At 42.2% G+C, this 18,834-nt stretch overlaps 1 pseudogene; it reads right to left on the bottom strand.

Moving 5' to 3' along the window:
• Positions 1–18,834, bottom strand: part of LOC142173638 (ATP synthase subunit alpha, chloroplastic-like) — a 312,381-nt pseudogene that overhangs the window by 293,508 nt on the left and 39 nt on the right.

Raw genomic sequence — 18,834 nt, 5'->3', positions numbered from 1 at the left:
GTTTAGGCGCCGCCTTCCAGACTTCAAAAAGCGGGTGGTTTTATGTCCAGAGCCCTATTGTGGTTACAAAGTTCGGGTAGCCGACAAGTAGGTTAGCAAATTGGTGAATCAATAGGCTTTGCTCATGCCTTCTCTTCCAGGAGGAATCCTATCATCCATGTAGAAGATATCGTATAATAAGAAATTACTTAAGTCATCGATTCGAATCCTATCCCCACCTAATCCATCTGAGGCCCGGCCTCAAGATTTGAGATTCCGTAAGTAACTCAATGCAAGGACTTGGAAGAATAAATTGAAATAGGAACAAGCGCGCTGGTTGTTTAGTTTGAAATGGAGATTCCTTTCACCTATGATTCTAGGAACAATCCTCACCGCCCTTTCAATTCTATCCATAAGCCTTTATCGAAGAATCTAATTAAACAAAAGAAAGAAAAGAGATTTTGACCTTATGCTTGAACAACCTTCATCTCAAAAGAAGCGAAGACGACTCGAAGAGGGAGAGGCCGAAGGGGGAAATGGAAAAAAGGCGGAAGGAAATAGGGATGCACCTCTTCTTCAAGAAAATGAGGCTCCTATAACCCTTGAATGTGAAGGAATTCAAGTAAGTTTAGCCCTTGTACATGATGGGGGGAAGTTCAACTAGAAGAGAATGACCCCCTTTTTGATTTTCCACTTGCTAACGAACTTCTACCTCAGCTAAATGCAAACCTTCACCCGGAGTTGAAGGAAAACGAAGTCTTTCCTAATCTATCTCATAGTATTACTATAAGAATATGAGATCTTCTCGAATGAGATGCCGCTAATTCTCCTTCCTGAGGTGTCAAATGTGATTGATCCGGTATAGTGGATAAAGAATTACCTACACTTTGTATTTCTGCTTAGTCTCGCCTGCTATCGTAAGAATCCTAAAGACCAGGTGACTGGACATCTTTCTTCTTTCCTAGTTCCCTTGAGTGGGTATAAAACTATCTTATTCTTGGTTATTTGGTACTGCCTTCTTTTGTGGACTCCTAGGAATTCCGTAGAGAGAAAAAGACAGTCTTTAAGTTGAACTAGCTCTAGGGTTGCTGAAACCTCTTTGCCTTCAACGGAGTACATGTTTTTGAACTTCCATTCTTTCCTAGCGGTGCAAAACCTCTGCCTTTAGGAAAGGTGTATAACCCCAAGGCTACGAACCAAATGAGAGAGGCTAGGTCTCAATCAATAGAAAGAAAAGCAAAAGGTCTTATCCCACACTAAAAGAATCAAAATAGTTAACTGGCGAAAACAAGAGAGAGCGTTGAGAGAATCGGTATTGTCATAGCAAGATCTTTCTTATTACATCACAACCCATAAAATAAGAATTGTGTATAGAGAGGAAGTCACAGCTAAGAAATAAAAAAGGACGATGAAAGGGGAGCTAGCTTTAGTAGAAGTAGGGGCGGGAGATTCAATTAATCGAAATCTTGAAGGTGAAATTTCACCTATACCTAAGAGGTAGATTAATAGTTTTGCCTTTGCTCATTCCATTTTTTTCTCTTTGATCCCACACTCTTATCTTCCATTCGTTCTCTGATCGACTCAGCCTCTCTCCTAGTTATCATTTCCATGACTCCCGTTTTCCCATTAATCTCAAACTTCCTCGTTGTGGGCGAGTCTGTAGTGTTGAATCATTTTCTAGTAGCTGTTCTTGCAGTTGCAGTAGTAGTTGTAGTATCCTCGAACTAATGAACGGGCCGCGATGCAAGTACTAGAACTATGAATTTCTATCAATGTCGGGATAGACAGAGGTTTAGGATAGTACGCTGTTGGAGTGAGACCGAGGTAGAGTAAGGAAGTTAGACCAAAATGAAGGACTCAATTCCTCTAGAATAAAGGAGAGAGAAAGAGCAACCAATTCTATTAAAGAATATATTATTTACTAGAATCGGTTGCTACTAGTCTGGGTTACCTCAGAGATAGAGCCATTAGGCGAGAAAAAAAAAGGTAGTTAGTTCACTAACTCAAACCTTGTTCTTGGACGAAATGTACTGTTTACATAGTGGCACTCCTACTAAGAAATGGAAGAGCATATTTTTTTCTCTTCGACGACACAATGCCTCACCTTCCCTCTGCTACATATCTCTTTCGTTCGCCCTAGACCCTCCCACCAAATGGAACTCTGCCCTATTTGGTTTGGGTTAGAACGAGTATGAAGTCAGGGAGGAAGAAGAGAGGGAAGAAAGAATATAGTAATATTTACCTTTCCCAGCTCTCAAAAATGGAGAAGGAATCAAAAATCTAGTGAACCCCTCAAACTCCATAGGTAATTCGAGACAATTCATGAAGAGTAAGATAAGCTAAGACAAAGAACTTGAAAATTGACAATAGAAAGTTGAATACTACTATTCTTTCGCGTAGCAGCCTAAAGAATCCCCTTTTTCACTTATTACTCCTATAGAACGAGAGATTCGGCAACATTCACTGAGTAAAAAGAAACGTCCACTTTCTTTCGTAAGAAAGCTTCTTGTTAACTAAGATTAGAGTCGCGTGGATCACAAAATGGATCTATGATTTCAAGTCCACTCGTTGATTTCGAGAAAACCGAATCAATTGGCTTTTTTCCCAACGATGCCTCCAACTTGATATTTTTCTTCATAGAACTGGCCATCAAATGTATATTCATCCATCTATCATTTGTATCTTCTTTAGTGAATGAAATAGGGACTCATTTCATAGGCTTCTGTTGAGGTTTTTATTCCAACTAGCGAGGAAAGGCCTCGTTTTGGTCCTGTAGAATGAATGTGAAAAGCAGAATCCTCAGAATCGTATGATTCAGATACCTGACAAAATGAACAAATAAAAGATCGGGATAACCGGGATGACCTATTTAAAGATCAAATGATCCACCTCTTTGTCTGCTTGGTAAGGCTATCTTGGATAGGTCAGATACGAGGGAAACAACCCATAAAAGAGAGATTGGATGCCCTTTCCGATGCAGTAATGATGCGGAGCTGCCAACTAGCTAATCTAGGTAGTTTGTTGTTAGAATATCTATCCTAGTAGGAAGATGGAAAGAATATACTACACACTATAGGAGAGTTAAAGAATAGGCCTGTTGGAACTATATCAAGATTAAAATGACAAGGAATATCTGTATCCGTATATAATAAGTTGGGCTCAATCCTTCCCGCCCACCTCATTAATATCTGGAGGGAAGAATCTGAGGGTAGACTGGTGATTAAGGGACAGGGACACTGTCAACAGGGTATGCTTCTTTTTTATCACCCCAGATGACGCACACTGCTTTAACTAAAGTACGGTGAATAATGCCTTAGACCGCCTAACCAGTTGAGCCATTCTCTTATAGAACGGGTAAGCCGTCAGGTCAAAGTACGTATTGGAGGATTGCCTTTCCATGACATATGTCTTCCTCCTCATTTTCCAATAACAAATTCAAATAGGCTTGACCCTTCTGCTTGGTTTATTTGTGACTGTTGGACCCTCCGCATAATCATTGATTATTGACTTCTCCGTAATCGAACATGCCATTGACCCCTGTTGATAACATGTCCTTGTAACTTTCCTATGTAGTGTCTCTCCACGAAGCTTTGATCAACGCGCACTAGCTTCCTCTATGACTAATGCCCTTCTGCTACTCTTTCATCCATTACCTATGGTCTTTGGTAAGTAATCTATAGTTCACTTTTGTCTATGGCCTGCCCCGCTCTCTTTTCAAATTAGTTATTAGTACTTCGTAGTGGTGCATACTATCCTTATTAGCTATTGAATGTATCTTATGCTTGTCAGGACCACTCCTCTGTCTTCTCTTGCCTATCGTCCACTTCGGTGAATCCAACCCCAGAAAGATGATCTTTTCCACTAACCTCTTTCCATGAACTTCCGGAGTCCCTATCTAATAGTCACCCCCTTCCCTTACTAACTAAGGCTGAGGTGGTGTCAACCAAAGGAGCAAGAAGTTATCACATGGATAGACATTTGAATATTCGCTCAGTACTTGAACCTTCGATCACTCGGATTCATCGTTCACATTCTCAAACCGACAAAGCCTACTCGACCTTCGTATTCCCTGCCTCCATACCTGAATGAAGGAAAGTAATAGCTAGAAAAAGAAGATATTCCATCGTTGGCATAAGATGAACCGAGGGATCCAACCAAATATGAATGAATAGGCATGTGGGAACAACATTTCTTGCATTGATTCAATTGATTTGAAGCGGCGGTTATACTATACATACATAGTTTTCACTAGGGTTTTTTACCGAATTGTTCACAAGCCTGTCAGAAGCAACCTCAGCAGAAATCCACTCTTCCAGAGTCTCTTCCATCGTCTGCTTAGGCGACTACTTAATAGCCTTTAGATCTTCCTGTGAGTTAGGCCTAATACTCTACTATATAGGATAGGATAGGCTCCTTCCTCTGTTCTTTTTAATATACACTAAACCGAAAGTCTTGGTTTCAATAACTCCCCAAGACATGACTTATTTGATCCTTCGGAACCAACTTCAGCATTGAGTAAAGAAAAGAAGAATTCACTATTGGATCCTTCGGTCGTGTGGACATCAAAATCTTCACTTTCACGAGCAGGAGCTGGAGTTTAGGAATCGGGTATAGGTGTTGTCCGTTCCATAGACGAGAGACCCGCTGACCCACTAGTGGTTTTTGTTGGTAAATGACAACAGGTTCAAGAACTTAGAGCAGGGATATTTAGCTATTTATCCTTAGAGATAAGGTGACTTCGCTACTCCCTTGCTTTTACAGAAGAACGACAACTGCCTTCGTGATCCCCACCCGGGAATCACTTCACTTCACGTGCCTGTAGAGTCGAAAAGTTATTCCTGTAATAAGGAAGGGCGGTCTTTCTAAAAGGTGTTAATTCAAATAAAAAACATCTCCTGGATAAGCTTCACAACCGAGCGGTCTTTGTAATAGAAGAGAGATTTGGCGATAAACTTGTGCTTGTTTGGAGGGATCATCATAAATGATTAAAGTGTGTTGTTCACGATACATAAAATATTTAGACAGAGCTGCTCCTATATAAGGAGCAAGGTATTGTAATGTAGTAGGGGAATCCACCCTTTCGGCTACCACAATAGTCTATTCCATCGCTCCCCCTTTCCTGTAAAGTAGGTTACTACCTGGGCAACAGAAGATGATTTTTGCCCAATAGCTACATAAACACATATTACATTTTGACCTTGTTGATTGAGAATCCTATCAATGGCTACTACTGTTTTACCGGTCTGTCTGTCCCCAATAATGAATTCTCGCTGACCACGTCCTATAGGGGATCAATCAATAGCAATAAGCCCGATTTGTAGAGGCTCATATACGGAACGACGCAAAATAATACTCGGGATAGGAGATTCAATTAATTGAAATTCAGAAGCTGAAATTTAACCTCCAGTGACAATCCCCTTTATTGTATCGAAACAACCGCTCATTTCAGAGAGTAAATAGAATAGGGTCGGAGATTGAATATAGGACAATAGTTGAATTGAATCGGATTCTCGCTCAAAGCCTATTCTCGAGGCACTCTTTCACTTATAGCGGAATTCCCCTTCACTTGCCAAACCTTCTTCTTCCTAGTCTTATCGAACCAGACACTGAATATCTGGCCTTAACCCAGTCTAGTTTCGAATATAGTCTCGGCATCAATCCGTGAAAGCCTTCAAGCTCAATCCATTCCTTTTAGCCTTCCCCGCTTTTTGGGATAGCAGGAACACTAAATATCGTGGCATCTCTCCATTCCTTTAGCGCAAGCCATTACTTAACAACATTACTTATATAGTTATAGTAAATCCCTTCTCTTCCGCAAGATATTACCAACAAGCCTATTCCGAAAGACGTATTTCAATGCCTATGCCCCAAAAGAGGGCTAGGTTCAAGGGTACGCACCTAGTAGCTGCTAGCCTAAGATCAAAGGCAGTTCCAAAAAGGAGTTCCCTATTTCCAGCTTTATAAAGTAAAGTCTCAGTGCCAGTTGTAAGGTTAGGAAAGCCAGGTATGATGAAATCCTCTTTTCGAATAGGAATTGATTCGATCTTATTATTAGAATATGAAGATTCAACTGAATATACTGTTTTTCAAGAAGGAATCGCCATCACCAGTGGAAGTTGAACCCGGCGATCTCTTCCTCCTGAAGTATGGAAAAAGGAAGAAAAAGCAGTCAACCACAGGGAAGGAAGGAGGTATAGCTCAACTTTCTTGCCTCTTCCTCAATCCAGTAGCGAGGTTTCAACGAGTTCTTTGTACGCGTGTAACGAAAAGTATATATACTTTTTATCCCGAATTCCCTATTACTCTCGGTCCTTGTTCTTGGTCTCTGTGAAAGATCCAGTCGATGGGAATGAATCCATGTTCAAATCTTATTACCGGGTTCGATTACGGGAAGGAAATAGAGAAGGTAAGGGACCGCTTTCCTTGTTCAAGCCGGTATTGTTTGAGTAAGTAGTAAGTAAGTGAGAAGTGGTGAATTGGCCAGGAGGAATAAAGCTTATTTCAAGTACTAATAAAAGCATTCATTACAAACTCTTGTGCTCACTTATCCCAAGTATAGGATGTTTTCCCTGAGCCTGTCTGTGTTGAATACGCTTTTTCCGTGTAGAATAGAGATTCTCTCTAAGGTTGATAGAATATACGTTTTCTTTCTCTGATTAAAGGTTGTCCAAAGAGGACTAAGAGACAGATGCTGTGCTTGCAAGTAAGCTTCAGCCAAGCATCAGATAAACCAAGTTCGGGTTGGGAAAAGGGCTATTTACCCCAGCAATATAGAATAATTATTACCCCCAGCACATCCCCAAATGAGAGCATCGTCTTTACCCCTAGAAAAGGTGCGATGTAATTTCCTGGTTCGATTACATTGCTCGATGTAATTGAGTCTTAAAGGGTAATTGCATAAGTAATCTCTTTTCTTATGAGAACTACGAATCATCCTCATGAATAAGCTCTACTCTACCTTAAGGAGATGTGGAGGCAATAGGTCCCGTGCAGCTTTAACTAACTCTACTCCTCCATACGCCTATCCTTTAGTTTAGTGGGCCAGGTCCTCCAGCCTTCCATTAGCTTTCGATTTAGTTTGCATTCAAAGTCTTGGAATGCGAGCTTATGTGCTTTCAGGTATAGGCACCATTCGCCTGACTTTCTTGAAGTCCTAGGATTCTCCCCTAGTATTCCATTCTCTCCCCCTCTCGGCCTTGCTTTCATTCCTGTCTCATTTGAAATTGCTCCTAAGGCAGGGAGTCTTCTCGAAGCTGTCTAAGTCTTGTAAGGCTCCTATATCTATATATAGAGAGGTCATGGTATGGAGGGAGGATTTCTACGCGCAACATCGTGGTTGGGGCATTCCTCCTTCTTTTAAAAGAAGACTAGAGGACGAAAGAAGAAGCTCTTACATCGGATAAAGCCTAATTCCACTGTCCTTTGAAGATTGGAAGATAGTGAAGGCCGACTTCCTTTTTAAAGATCACTCAACGATGTGGCAAATCCCCTTTTTTAAGTCTATGAATTGGAAGCAGGAAAGACTCTTCTTGAAAGCGAGTTCAGTGGCTCTCTGGTGAGGGGCACGAACGGTATAACATAGTTGCCACGAAGACACTTTTTTTTTCTCTTTCTGTTTTTGAGGTCTGATCCGAAGGTAAACTCTAGACACATCGCACATGCGATTGACGGCTTTTGGATCGAAGGAGAAGCTAGGGTTCAAAAGGGCCAATGAAACTGCTAGTGGACTGACTTTCTAGGCCTTCTCTCTTGCAAATGAACTAAAGGCTAGGCGCCTCAGGGAAATGTATAGTGCTGCGGGAGTCCGTTCACCTTGAAGTGGAACTGTTGTGGCGGGGAATGTCACTAGTTGTGATGCTTGCTGCTCTGGTTCCCTTTCGCCCCTCTTACAACACAAGAAAGAAGGTGAGAGTAAGCACGACTTTCTTCTTCTCTTAACTAGGATATAGTTAAGAGAAGAAGAAAGTCTAGCCGGAATAAACTTTTTTACCTAAGCAATAAACTACATGAAAGCAAGCAGAGGAAGCGGAGAGGTACTTGAGAGAATGGAGGGCAGGGGCCCCTAATCGAACGCAAGGAAGAAGAGTGGGTTCCCCTAAGTAGTTGGAGGCGTCTTCTTTGAACTCAAAAACAATTTCACTTGAATTCTTCCTGTGAGTGAATCCTATCAACTAGACTCTTCCGAAATTGCGTAAGTAAAGAGAAAGAGATTCGCTCCTTCTGTTCCCGACAGGGCATCAATTTGGAACTGGAATTATCCACAGCAGATCCGAAAGCTTTAGAATTTGCCAGAGAACGATGGCCAGCTGAAGGTATGGATGAAAGAAAGAAAAAAGCTTTTCTTCTTTCAGTGAAGCTTAAGCTGTCTTGTCTTTATGTGCATTCCTTTTATTTAAGACAGCCTGCCAGCCAGGGGAAGGATCTCAAGTCCGAGTGGAAGGCTATCCCACAATCCTTCATGAAAACCCTCTTTAAAGCCTATATCGCGTCGTTTAAGGCACAGTAACCGTCTTCCATGTTAGATTCATCGTTGGACCTTGTTACCGTGCCGAAAAAGACGTTATAGCGACCATCCTGGGCCTTCCACGATTGTTGACCTGTCTCGGACCGGGGAAGACGTTCTTCAAGACAGGACATACGGTACAGAAAGGATCATCTAAGGATCTTGTCTGGACGGAGATGTGTCTTTCCTAAGCAAGACGGTAAAAAAACAATAAAGACTTTTAAGAATACATAAGACCTTCTTAGGAAAGTCTCTATCCTTCTCTTACAGTCAATCATTCCTAAAGTCAAGACATTGAAGACAGTAAAGGGGAATCTGCTATCTGATTGCCCTGTAGGCCCCATCTCCATTAAAGTATTAGCCAGTGCTTCTTTCCGCCGATTAGATCTGTGGAATCCAACCTTAAAGGGAAACTCCACTCTATGAATCCTATAAGAAGAGAGGTTGCCCGGGACAGGGAGAACCTTTCCGGCAATACAGATTCCATATCCAAAATGCTCGGAAGGAACCTTCGATATCCAATCCCACGTGGAACCTGCCCTAAGAGCGGTTTTCGAGACAAAAACTGGTCATTCTGTGGATCCGAGATAGAACTCCGGTCCTGCAACTCCTTCCCTTGATAGCCTTGAGTTGTTGGTTACACCGCACCGGAAAAGCACTCTCTGGGAAATCCGGATCTTTCTCAGCAGGGACAGTACCAAGGATATCAGGGTTAGATAGCTTTTTTTTCTCTGGCAGTCTAAAATCTTTCCAATCAATCGGGAAAGCCTATACCCGAAAGAGGGAAACCTTCTGTTTGCTTGCCATTGCAATATCGGAAACCGCAGGAAAGAAAGCCCCGGCCTGGTATTTTATTTTGACCGGCAGAAGCTGAACCCGAACCAAACCCTAAGCAAAGAAGGGATGTGCCTTAGTTCAGTCTCGAGGACGGGATAATAGGGGCGTAGCACCGAATATGTCGGAGTAGTCCCACCCAGTAGATGGACAAGCCAGTAGTACCAATCAAGGAAGCCTTGAACTCTAGAGCTTTCTTTCCTGATGGGGACTAAGAAAAGGAGACGAATATAGCTAAACAGCTGCAGCAGAAAGAACGAAAAGCCAAAAGTCAAGGTGCATAGCGGTCTTTTCAAGAATAGGGGAGTACAGAATAAGGGGTTTGCAAGACAAAAGAGAATCCGCTGGAACTACGGACAAGGATATTTTACTCAATTCCCCTCTTACTATTTTAAAAAGCGGAAGAAAATGAAATTCCACCAGTGTGTATGTAAGACAACCTTAATTCTCTATGTTCAACGCTTTGGGCAAGCCAGAGCAAGACTTCTCTGTGGGAATACCCGGCTATCTCCTACTTTAAATAGAGAAAATCCCTGGAATTCTCTGATGCCGGGGATTATGTCTAAAAAACTTCGTATTGCGATCTCCGCTGACGATCGTTCTTTTCTTTTCATAAGATCTATTCTTGGGCTAGAGCGTTAATATAGCTTTTCTCTTTTATATGGGATAGGGCTTTGGAGAACTCCTAGAATGGGATTCCCCTTATGTGATATCCTAACTAGTACCAGTCTAACTAAGAGTCATCTGCTAGGCCAGCTTCCTGTGAGTAAGCCAGTGCTAAAGAAGAGGGCTAAGGAAAAGCTAAAAATTCATTGGGATAGATGCAGCGCCAATTAATTTCCGCCAATTTCCGCGGTGAGTGCTAAGTACTTCGATTAAGAGTTTGCAGGATTTCTAGAATAGGAATAGGCTTTTTCTTTAGAGTAAGACTCTTTGCTTGCTTCTTTCGGCCAGCTCAGCGGATGAGTGGCCGTATTCGACACCTCTTTCTCTTACGGCTAGTGCGCTATTTGAGATAGTTGAAAAGGGGTGTAGCGATAGAAAGTTTTGAATCAATAATTCCTCAAAAGTCATTGCTAGTACGTTTAATACAGTTACTGCTATACCTTAGGCCTCAATTAGCAGTCGTAAGGCCGACATGTCTTCATCCCGAAATAAGTAGATGCGGAATCTCGTCTGTTTGAAAGGTAACTTGAATTAGCAGTCGGACTGTGAACCATTGTCACTCGTTAGGCCTCCCAATATAATTGATTTGAAGGAGTGAAAGCCACTTGACTGTAAGGAGAGGAGCTCCAGCCACTCTACTTCCACCGTCGTGTAGCCCTGCGGATAATTCGAATACCGGAACATCCTTCCATCCCTCATTCAATCTGATCTACCGGCTCTAAGACCGACTCAATGGGAGGAATCAGATCAATCTTAGGGCTTTGCTTTCAGCGCCTCGAAGACTCAATAGCAATTCCATCTCGTCTTTCCGGATCAATAGCCCCAATCCCCATCTTTTCAAAACATGTCTTTTACGGGTAGGTCGAAACATCTCCATCCTTTTCGTTCGGTGTCATATCCTACGAATATGCGCCGAAGAACCTTCGTCCTCTTTGTTCCTTCGACATCTTCTACCCCGAAGCATTGAAATAGCACAGTAAGCGGACCACCTACAGGGAAATCCTTATACCACTATCAAGCCATACCGGGCAATGAGGCTGATGCTACTACCGAGACAGAGAAAGACAAGGACTTTCTTTCTATCGATGTGAAATCCATTCTATTTCTCTGATGCGCATGTCGTCCGATCAGTCTACTCTGCTTTAGTATGCGCTAGGGAAAAAAGCGGAGCTCCTTCTTGTTGTGCCCGATCCCCAAAGCATTGAAAAAGATAAGGGGGAACTTACCTAGTGAGAAGTCTTACCATGGGAGTTTATACCTCTATTGGCAATCCCTCTTAAGCAGTGGTGTCCGGTCACCAAGAAATTCTATTGATTCCGTTCAGCGAAAGGGAAGTTGTCCTTCTATCACGAGTTTTATACCCCCCCCCGGGGATCATCCAGGTCAATCTGCATGAGTTTTGCTGTTCATACATGAGCCATAGAAGCAAGCTGCCTGCCTAAAATAAGGCTTTGTGAATAAGCAGTTCCATAAGCTCCAGTTACAATTCGCTGACCGAGTAGCTACAACTTCAAGAGGGGAATTCGCGTAAAAGTGGGCTTTTGTTTTTGCTTCCTCGAACGGGTGGAGAAAGATTTTTATTACCCTTTATTCCAGGGGAAGGGAGTTGGTTTATAACCAGACTCTGAAGTTTTCTACTAGGTAGAGTATTTCAAAAAAATAAGCTAGAATAGAGGGCGTGATAGTCCAATTCTACATAGTTCTGTGATCCGCCGAACGAAGTGGTTCCAACGAACCGGACCGGGAGAGAGAAAGAATTCTTTTTTCAAGGCTGCCGGTGGGCTGGGCCCGAGCTCGGTTTGGAAGGAAGCCTCTTTAGATGAGAAGGAGGATGCTACCAAGGCGAGAAGGAAGAAGGGGAGTTCCACTATCTGAGTTAGGCCGATATCATTAGATAGGTAGGCTGATCTCCGCTTTTGGATTCCTATTAAGGGCAAGAGTGAGACTTGTCTATTCCTACTAAAGGAAAGAGAAGAAGATCACGGCTCCTCTGCTTACAGTCAAGTGGCTTTCAGCTCCTCTCCCGGACCTATTGATCGAGGAGCTCGGGAATGGAGCAAAAGAAAGACGAGTTAGAGAACGGATGTAAGTCAATTCTGACCCTGCTAGGGAAAGGAAGCAAACTCTTGCTCGACGTAGGGTAGAGTAACTATTTTCAAAGCCTGGCCTTTCTGCCCCAAGGCAAGCATTCCAACCAAGCCAAGCAGCTATAGATCTTGAGCGTCTTGCAAGGGCATCTGCTTGTCTATTTTTTTTCTTGGGACATGCTCTATGGTCACATCACCAAGCCACCCAATAAGCCTTTTTGTTTGCGTAATTATAGTATGGAATCAATTCAGGTCAGGCTTTTTAACTGAATAATTACCAAGGAGTTGATTGATCACCAATTTAAAATCTCCATAAGAGTTGCAACTCTTTCAAATCCACAGCCATCTCAAGTCAAGTATGAGGGCTTGGTACTCTGCGAGATTATTGGAACAAGGTTTCGACAAGGTGAAGGAGTGCGGCAGCACTTCTCCTTCAGAAGTAAGAAAGAGGACTCCAGCTCCATCTTGATGAGCAGCACCATCAAAGTACATCTTCCATGGTGGAAGAATTTCGACCACAAGCACATCTTCATCAAGTCGTCAAACAATTCCCATTCAGCAGGTATTGGGTCAAAGAACTAGGAAATTCTTTTCTTTCTTCTTTTGCTTTTTTGTGGGGGACTTATTAAAGGAAGGTTTCAACCTGGCATAAGCTAAGGTACCCCGCTCATTAGTCACTTCCCCTGCATGGTCAACTCTTGCCGGGTTAATGTATTTGAATTAATCATATATTCATTCTTACGCGTAGAGATACCTATTTATAGTGGTTTGTTCCTGCATCAATAGTAGCTTGAAGCTATAGTTTAAGAGAAGTGACAAGATCATCAAAAAAGGGAGGCACTCAAGCTTGACTATACGATTGGTAGGAAAGATTTTAGACTTGAGCATACGCCTTCTTCCTCTATGGATAGGGCGACGTGACACGCAATGGATCGGTTAGAAAGGAGAACAAATTGATCACATGTCCCCTTCTCAACAACCTTTCCCGCATCAGTAGATAGAGTAGATTTCCTATCCTTGGTCAACCTAAGGATTTTCTTCTCTCTATATTTAGTTACCACCGACCCGAGCCTATGCGAAGCAAGCCTACACCCTAGACTGGCTCCAGGCCAAAGTGATGAAAAGGCGAACGGTCGTATATCGTAATATAATATAAAAAGGTCCATGAGAGAAAGCCTAGCCCTATCTTAACCTTATGATCCTAGTCAGCTCGTCTCTGTCTTGAGGCCAATAACCAGTGACTCTTTTGTTAACCACATGTAGAATATCTTGTGTAGTCGGGTAGGATAACTAGAATATATCTTTCCTTTAGTGTGTAACCGATTTATATATGTTAAGCTCCCCTTTTTTTCTCTCCTTTGCTTTTCTTTTGCCCCTCTTTAAAGTAAAGCTGCTTCTTAGAGTTGGCTTTTGCAATTGCAATCTGTCTCTGTCTGGCTCCTCGCTTTGAACTCAAATAAGACCTTCTTTTGGTCGAGTGACTTCGTTCCTGGTCTTCCTATTCCCTTCGCTTTCCCAGCCGCTGCCTCTAAGGCCCAAGTACTTTTTTTGTTTGATCAAATGATTGATTTAGATTTGAAATTCCTCTTTACCAAGGGAAGAGAGCGTGGATCAGGTGTCCTCTTGGATGTTCCAAACCACCATCTTGGACTTCCAGCATTTGCTTCAGACAGAAAGTTTGGGACTCAAAGTGTGCCCTCATGAGGCAGGGAAAAACAAAAAAATGTGTCTTTTACGTAACTTGGATAGCTGAGTGGTCAATCCTGCACCAATCGTTGATGAGTTGTCTCGCTCGAAAGCTATAACCTGCCCCCCGAACTCGGTATCCATTCTGCCTGATGTTTCACTCCTCCGAAAGGCTATTGAAACAAGTCCTGATCCGAGACTTCTCTTAAGGGAAAACCTTAAAAACTTATTTCGAGCAGGGTCCTCTGCTGGCATATTCATTCTTTTTATTTATTATATTATGTATGGCGTTTCCAAGTTGATGTTTTTTTTAGCACGCGTGCCTCCGTCCCAAAAAAAGATGTATATTCCGGACATTTTGTCGTGGGTGCTACTAGAAAAAATTGTTATCCGACCGATGGATTCCCCGGTTTTTGGATTTTCATTTCTTTATGTAAAAAAGAGTTGGATCAAAGGCCTCGTCTCTGTACCCTTCCGTAGAGGAGGGGCCTTCAAGCGTACAAAGTGTTAAGAAAGATTGGATGTTGCTTAGTCGCTGCTCACGCACGGAGCTCGCCGCTGAAGCGTTAAATGTGCTTCTATTTAGCAAATAGAGTTTGACTGAGATAAAACAGAATCAAAAGGAGCTCTGGCCCGCAACGAAACTAAAATGAAATTAGTTGGAGACAGATTCAGTGGGGCACCCCCTTATAGCAGGTATGCAACCAACCCTTCTTCTGAAGACTATCTATAAGTAGTATTCAAAAGAAGAAATTGAGGTTTGATACCATTTGTGTTCAAAATAGGATACCTCCTAGGTCATTTCTTTTCTCCCCTTCTGCTGTTATAGCTTCAACTTCTTTCTAATAGCTGCTTGCTTGGCTTCAAAGCCTTACCATCCCTTCGCCGCCTCCACAGAAAGATTGGTCACTTTCTTTTTTTGGATTAGTCTCTTAACTCAAATTCTCTCTAAAACGGTACAACAGACGGCGCAGCGCTGCCTACGCGCTAATTAGCTTCCGATGTATTCTCTGGCATTGATTTGATTAAAGGAAAGGTAAAGCCTTCACTTCAAGCTTTGAAGCTAAGTTCGCTATTCGGTCAATGATAGGCTTTAGGCCTTACCTTACTCTTTAGGGGTTTACTCTTCTACTTAAGTTCCTAGCTAGGCTGATGCCTTTGCCGAGTCTTAAACTCCGACTCCTAAACTCAAAACTGGCCGGAAATGCCCATTTTGAGCTCGCTCAGGCGGATGTTCCCGCTGATCTTGACTTTACAAATAGTCAGCTTCTGTCTTTCCATACGGAGTCTGGCACTTTTCTTGTCTGTTTTGTCTTTATGTGGCCGGTCTTTCTTTCCCTTTTTCTGATCGAAAGATCTTTTTTGACGCGCTATCGCTATAAAGGTTACAACCTAGGCATTCAAAAGGAGGGTTATTACATAAAAAAATCACATAAGTGATTAGAGCGATGCCCCCTTGCTTTGGAAAGAGTTGACTTCTTCCTGTGCAGGATAGCCACTGACTCTTCCGATTAATTAAGATATAGGGAAAGGCCAACGCGTCAAAGTAAAGTCAGGTTCAGCAATCGACGTAACTGGTTCAAATACCAGAAGCTAGGTCATAGAAGGTAGATTAGATTCGACAATCTTAAGTAGTGGAGTCGGCCCTTAGCCGAGATACGATACTGTCAGCTAATCACTAGCTTTTGATAGAATAATATCGTAAAGTCGGAGAGGAAGAAGAATGCCATCATAGAGGGATCAGCGTGTAAACTTGAAGGGCTAGGGAACTCCTTTAGCTCAATAATGAAAGTTAGGGTCGATCGGAGGAGGCCTTACCTCTTAGATGACCCAAGCAAGTCATTAAGCTATTGGATGGATCCTCCTAACTGTAGTTACTTAAGGTCGAGTAGTAGACGGGTGAGGCCCACAGTTCTAATAGGTTTTCACTTGAGCTTTCCGCAGCAAAGCAAGTCTACAAGCCACTGCAGTGAGGTTATAGGTCTGATTTCTTTCTCGTATTGAGATCTTAGAATGCTATACGCAGCCCCCCTGCAAGGTTACTTTAGATAGCGGTATTTTCTGTATAAGATTGGCATCCCCATTCTAAGGTTACTTAGTACTTAGGTCGTGAGTTCCGCTCTTAGTAGCCTTTATTCCCATCCCGCGTAAGAACATAGGTTTTTTTCCCTCAGTTTCTGCTCTCCTTGCTTTAACTAAAGAACTACCTTTCACTTTAAGTAGGACTCTAAGAGCTCTACCTTAGAATGAGTTAGATTTCCTGTGTTAACAAGAAGGAATGGCGGGACGCTAAAGAGATGGCTATGAGACTAGTGCAATCAGGTAATCGACCAAGTAATCCACATACATGATAAAAGAGCATTCCAGCCCTAGTGTACTTATCCACTGGCATTGAAGGAGAAGAATGACAAGGTCTGCTTCCACAGTAAGGATTGCCGCTTAGTCCAATCCAAGAGCAAACAAGGGACGCCTCATTAAGCAAGAACCCGAGCTAAGAGCGGGGCAGTTCTATTAAGGTATAGAGAAAGCTCCAAGCAGCTACCATTGATCAACCTTATTCAGGCACATCAATCAAAGATCTTGCTTACCGGATAACTTTCCTGGTGAAGGAGAGAAAGTTTGACAAGCTAAGAAAGTCTCGTTGAAAGCAGGAACTCAGACTGTGACGACTATTTTCACTAGTTTCAAAGGCTTGATTGACCCTTGGGATTGAATCTGGCTAGGGGGTGCCCTCGTAAAGACTAAAACCTCGTTACGCCGAAAATAGTAGAGGTGCGACAGCGCTTTGGTAGTGAGTGGAAACTTACTTTCTGTCTGGTTAGTAGGAATTTCTTGCCTGCTAAGGGATTAGTCCAAGTTAGACCGAGAAGTAAGAGTTTGTAATTGAAGTCGGGGGGGCTGAATAGAAAAATTCTCTTCCCACGTAGCGCTAAGAAGCAAGTTCCGACAGCCTATGATGAAATAGCACAAAAAAAAAAGGGCTACGCGAATAATAGTGTTAGTAGTTCGTGAGGCTAATTTTGAGCTAGATAGTGGATTGATGTTCACTGTAGCACTATCTGACCTTGAAGGTTAAGTTAGTGTACCATGAACTCCATCCCACATATTTTGGATGCTGTGGCATCAGTTATCTAGCTACATTCTATTACCGGTTGACACCATTTTGGAAAACTTTTATTCCGGTTACTGCTTGTTAAATTCCGTTAGGTTCTTTGTCAAATACTAACTGATTTTAATCCATATTCTTTTTTAGTGTAACTTTGGTTGTTCTTTCCTTCGAGCTAAGATAGACCCTATCAAAAACTAGTTCCAGAAGCATCTTCCATTCATCTCGACCTAGACTGATCTTTGTTCTGATGATGATAAACCATCATCAATTTGTATAGTATATATACCCCCAAGCCCTCTTTTTGTACCATTTTTTTCTTTCTAAAAGAGGGCCTGGAACTGGGCTCTCTTCACAGCCCCTAAAGGCGTTAGGAAGAGATTTAATCAGCCAGCGTAATAACTTCAATCGATAGAAAAATCTATCAAGACCTAAAACAAAGAATACCATCTCCCAGGGAGTCTTTTTATTTTGCATATCTCGAGTTTAGAATTCTCCTCACGCTTTTTCCATCACGATTTTCTCTTCGAGAACACTCGCCTCGTCGATTCTTCCCCTCGTTCCTTTTATCTTGGACATTGAGATGTTTATGCAAAGCATTCTTTTCTACCCTATGTAGGCGACACAAGCTACGGAGCTGTAGACTTAAGACCTAAGGATATTTCTTTGACGGGTGATCGGGTCTTAGAATCCTCAGGAAAGTGTAAGCACCTGTATACAATTTCTATTTTGCTTTCTATATATAGATATGGCTTTCTCTTGATGGAATATACCAAGCTAAATCTTCTTTTTAGAACCACAACTCAGTGAAGTAGGCGACAACTGCTATTAGGGTCTGTCTTAAGGCATTGGCTCTCTAAAAAAAGGATTTCCTATCGTTGCATGGGTTCCTTTTTGTATAAAACATATTGACTACAAATTGAACTAAAGAAAGAATGTTGACTGTTCGACAACGTGAAGACTGCAATCTCGACTTAGAATAATCAAACGCCCATCACGAGTCACATGGGCACCCCCACCAGGTAGAATAGTTGTGATATCCCCATCAAGATCTAACTCTAAGAGGATACTATTCATTTCTTCTTTACACTGCTGCTCGCTTTGGAGACTAAACAATGGAAATAATACGTAACAGTCAGCCAAGTAACGATAATAAGAAAGACTAGGGTATAGCTGTTTAAATCCCCGGTCGAAATCATCCAACATAAAATTGTATAAGACCTTAGTGATTAACCCAGCGTGTGGGATCCCTACTTCCGTAATAGAACAATTAATTCCATTTTGGTCATAAACTGGTATCTTTAAAAAGGATGAAACAAAGGATATTACGTAGCTATCACGCACCAAGGGTGCCAGCTTTCGTAAAATTCTTTTATGAGGAATAGTACCTTGTGAGGGTGCTAGATTCAAGATGAAAATAGTTCTAATCTTCCCCACTCCACCTAATTTGGCAAAGAACTCACGGCGATCTCTGGGAAAACCACACGACTGCTCCTGAAAGATAGATGAACGCATAAAACAACTATTCAACATATGCGCCAGAGCGATTAAAACGAGAGCGTCCCTTTCACCGGGACAAACAACCCATTTATGATCAGGGTCCCCTGGCTGACATAAAGTTTCAACATAAAAAAAAATCGCCTCGTCTTTGGGAATACTTAATAACTTAAGTGGGGACAATGCATACTTCTCTTCTGAGATAAGAATGATTATATCACATACGCTTAAAGGGGGCAACGAAAATAGATCACCAAGTTTAGCATAGACATATAATATTGACCGGGCAAGTTGCTGTGCGGAGCATGAATAAGGTGGATTTTTCCGTGGGTCCTCGCCATCTGAATCAATTCTGAACGAACAGTATCTCTATCTGGCTTTGTTATTATTACAGTGTTATCTGCACCCAGCCAGTAAGTAGAGATATGGAGAGAGGGGACAGCTTTGTCGCGGACCTTTCTTTGGTTTCTTTTATG

This window comes from Nicotiana tabacum, chromosome 19 (assembly GCF_000715075.1).
Source record: "Nicotiana tabacum cultivar K326 chromosome 19, ASM71507v2, whole genome shotgun sequence".
Classification (NCBI taxonomy): domain Eukaryota; kingdom Viridiplantae; phylum Streptophyta; class Magnoliopsida; order Solanales; family Solanaceae; genus Nicotiana; species Nicotiana tabacum.
The sequence above is the reverse complement of the archived record's forward strand: the minus strand, read 5'-3'. Positions and strand labels throughout refer to the sequence as shown.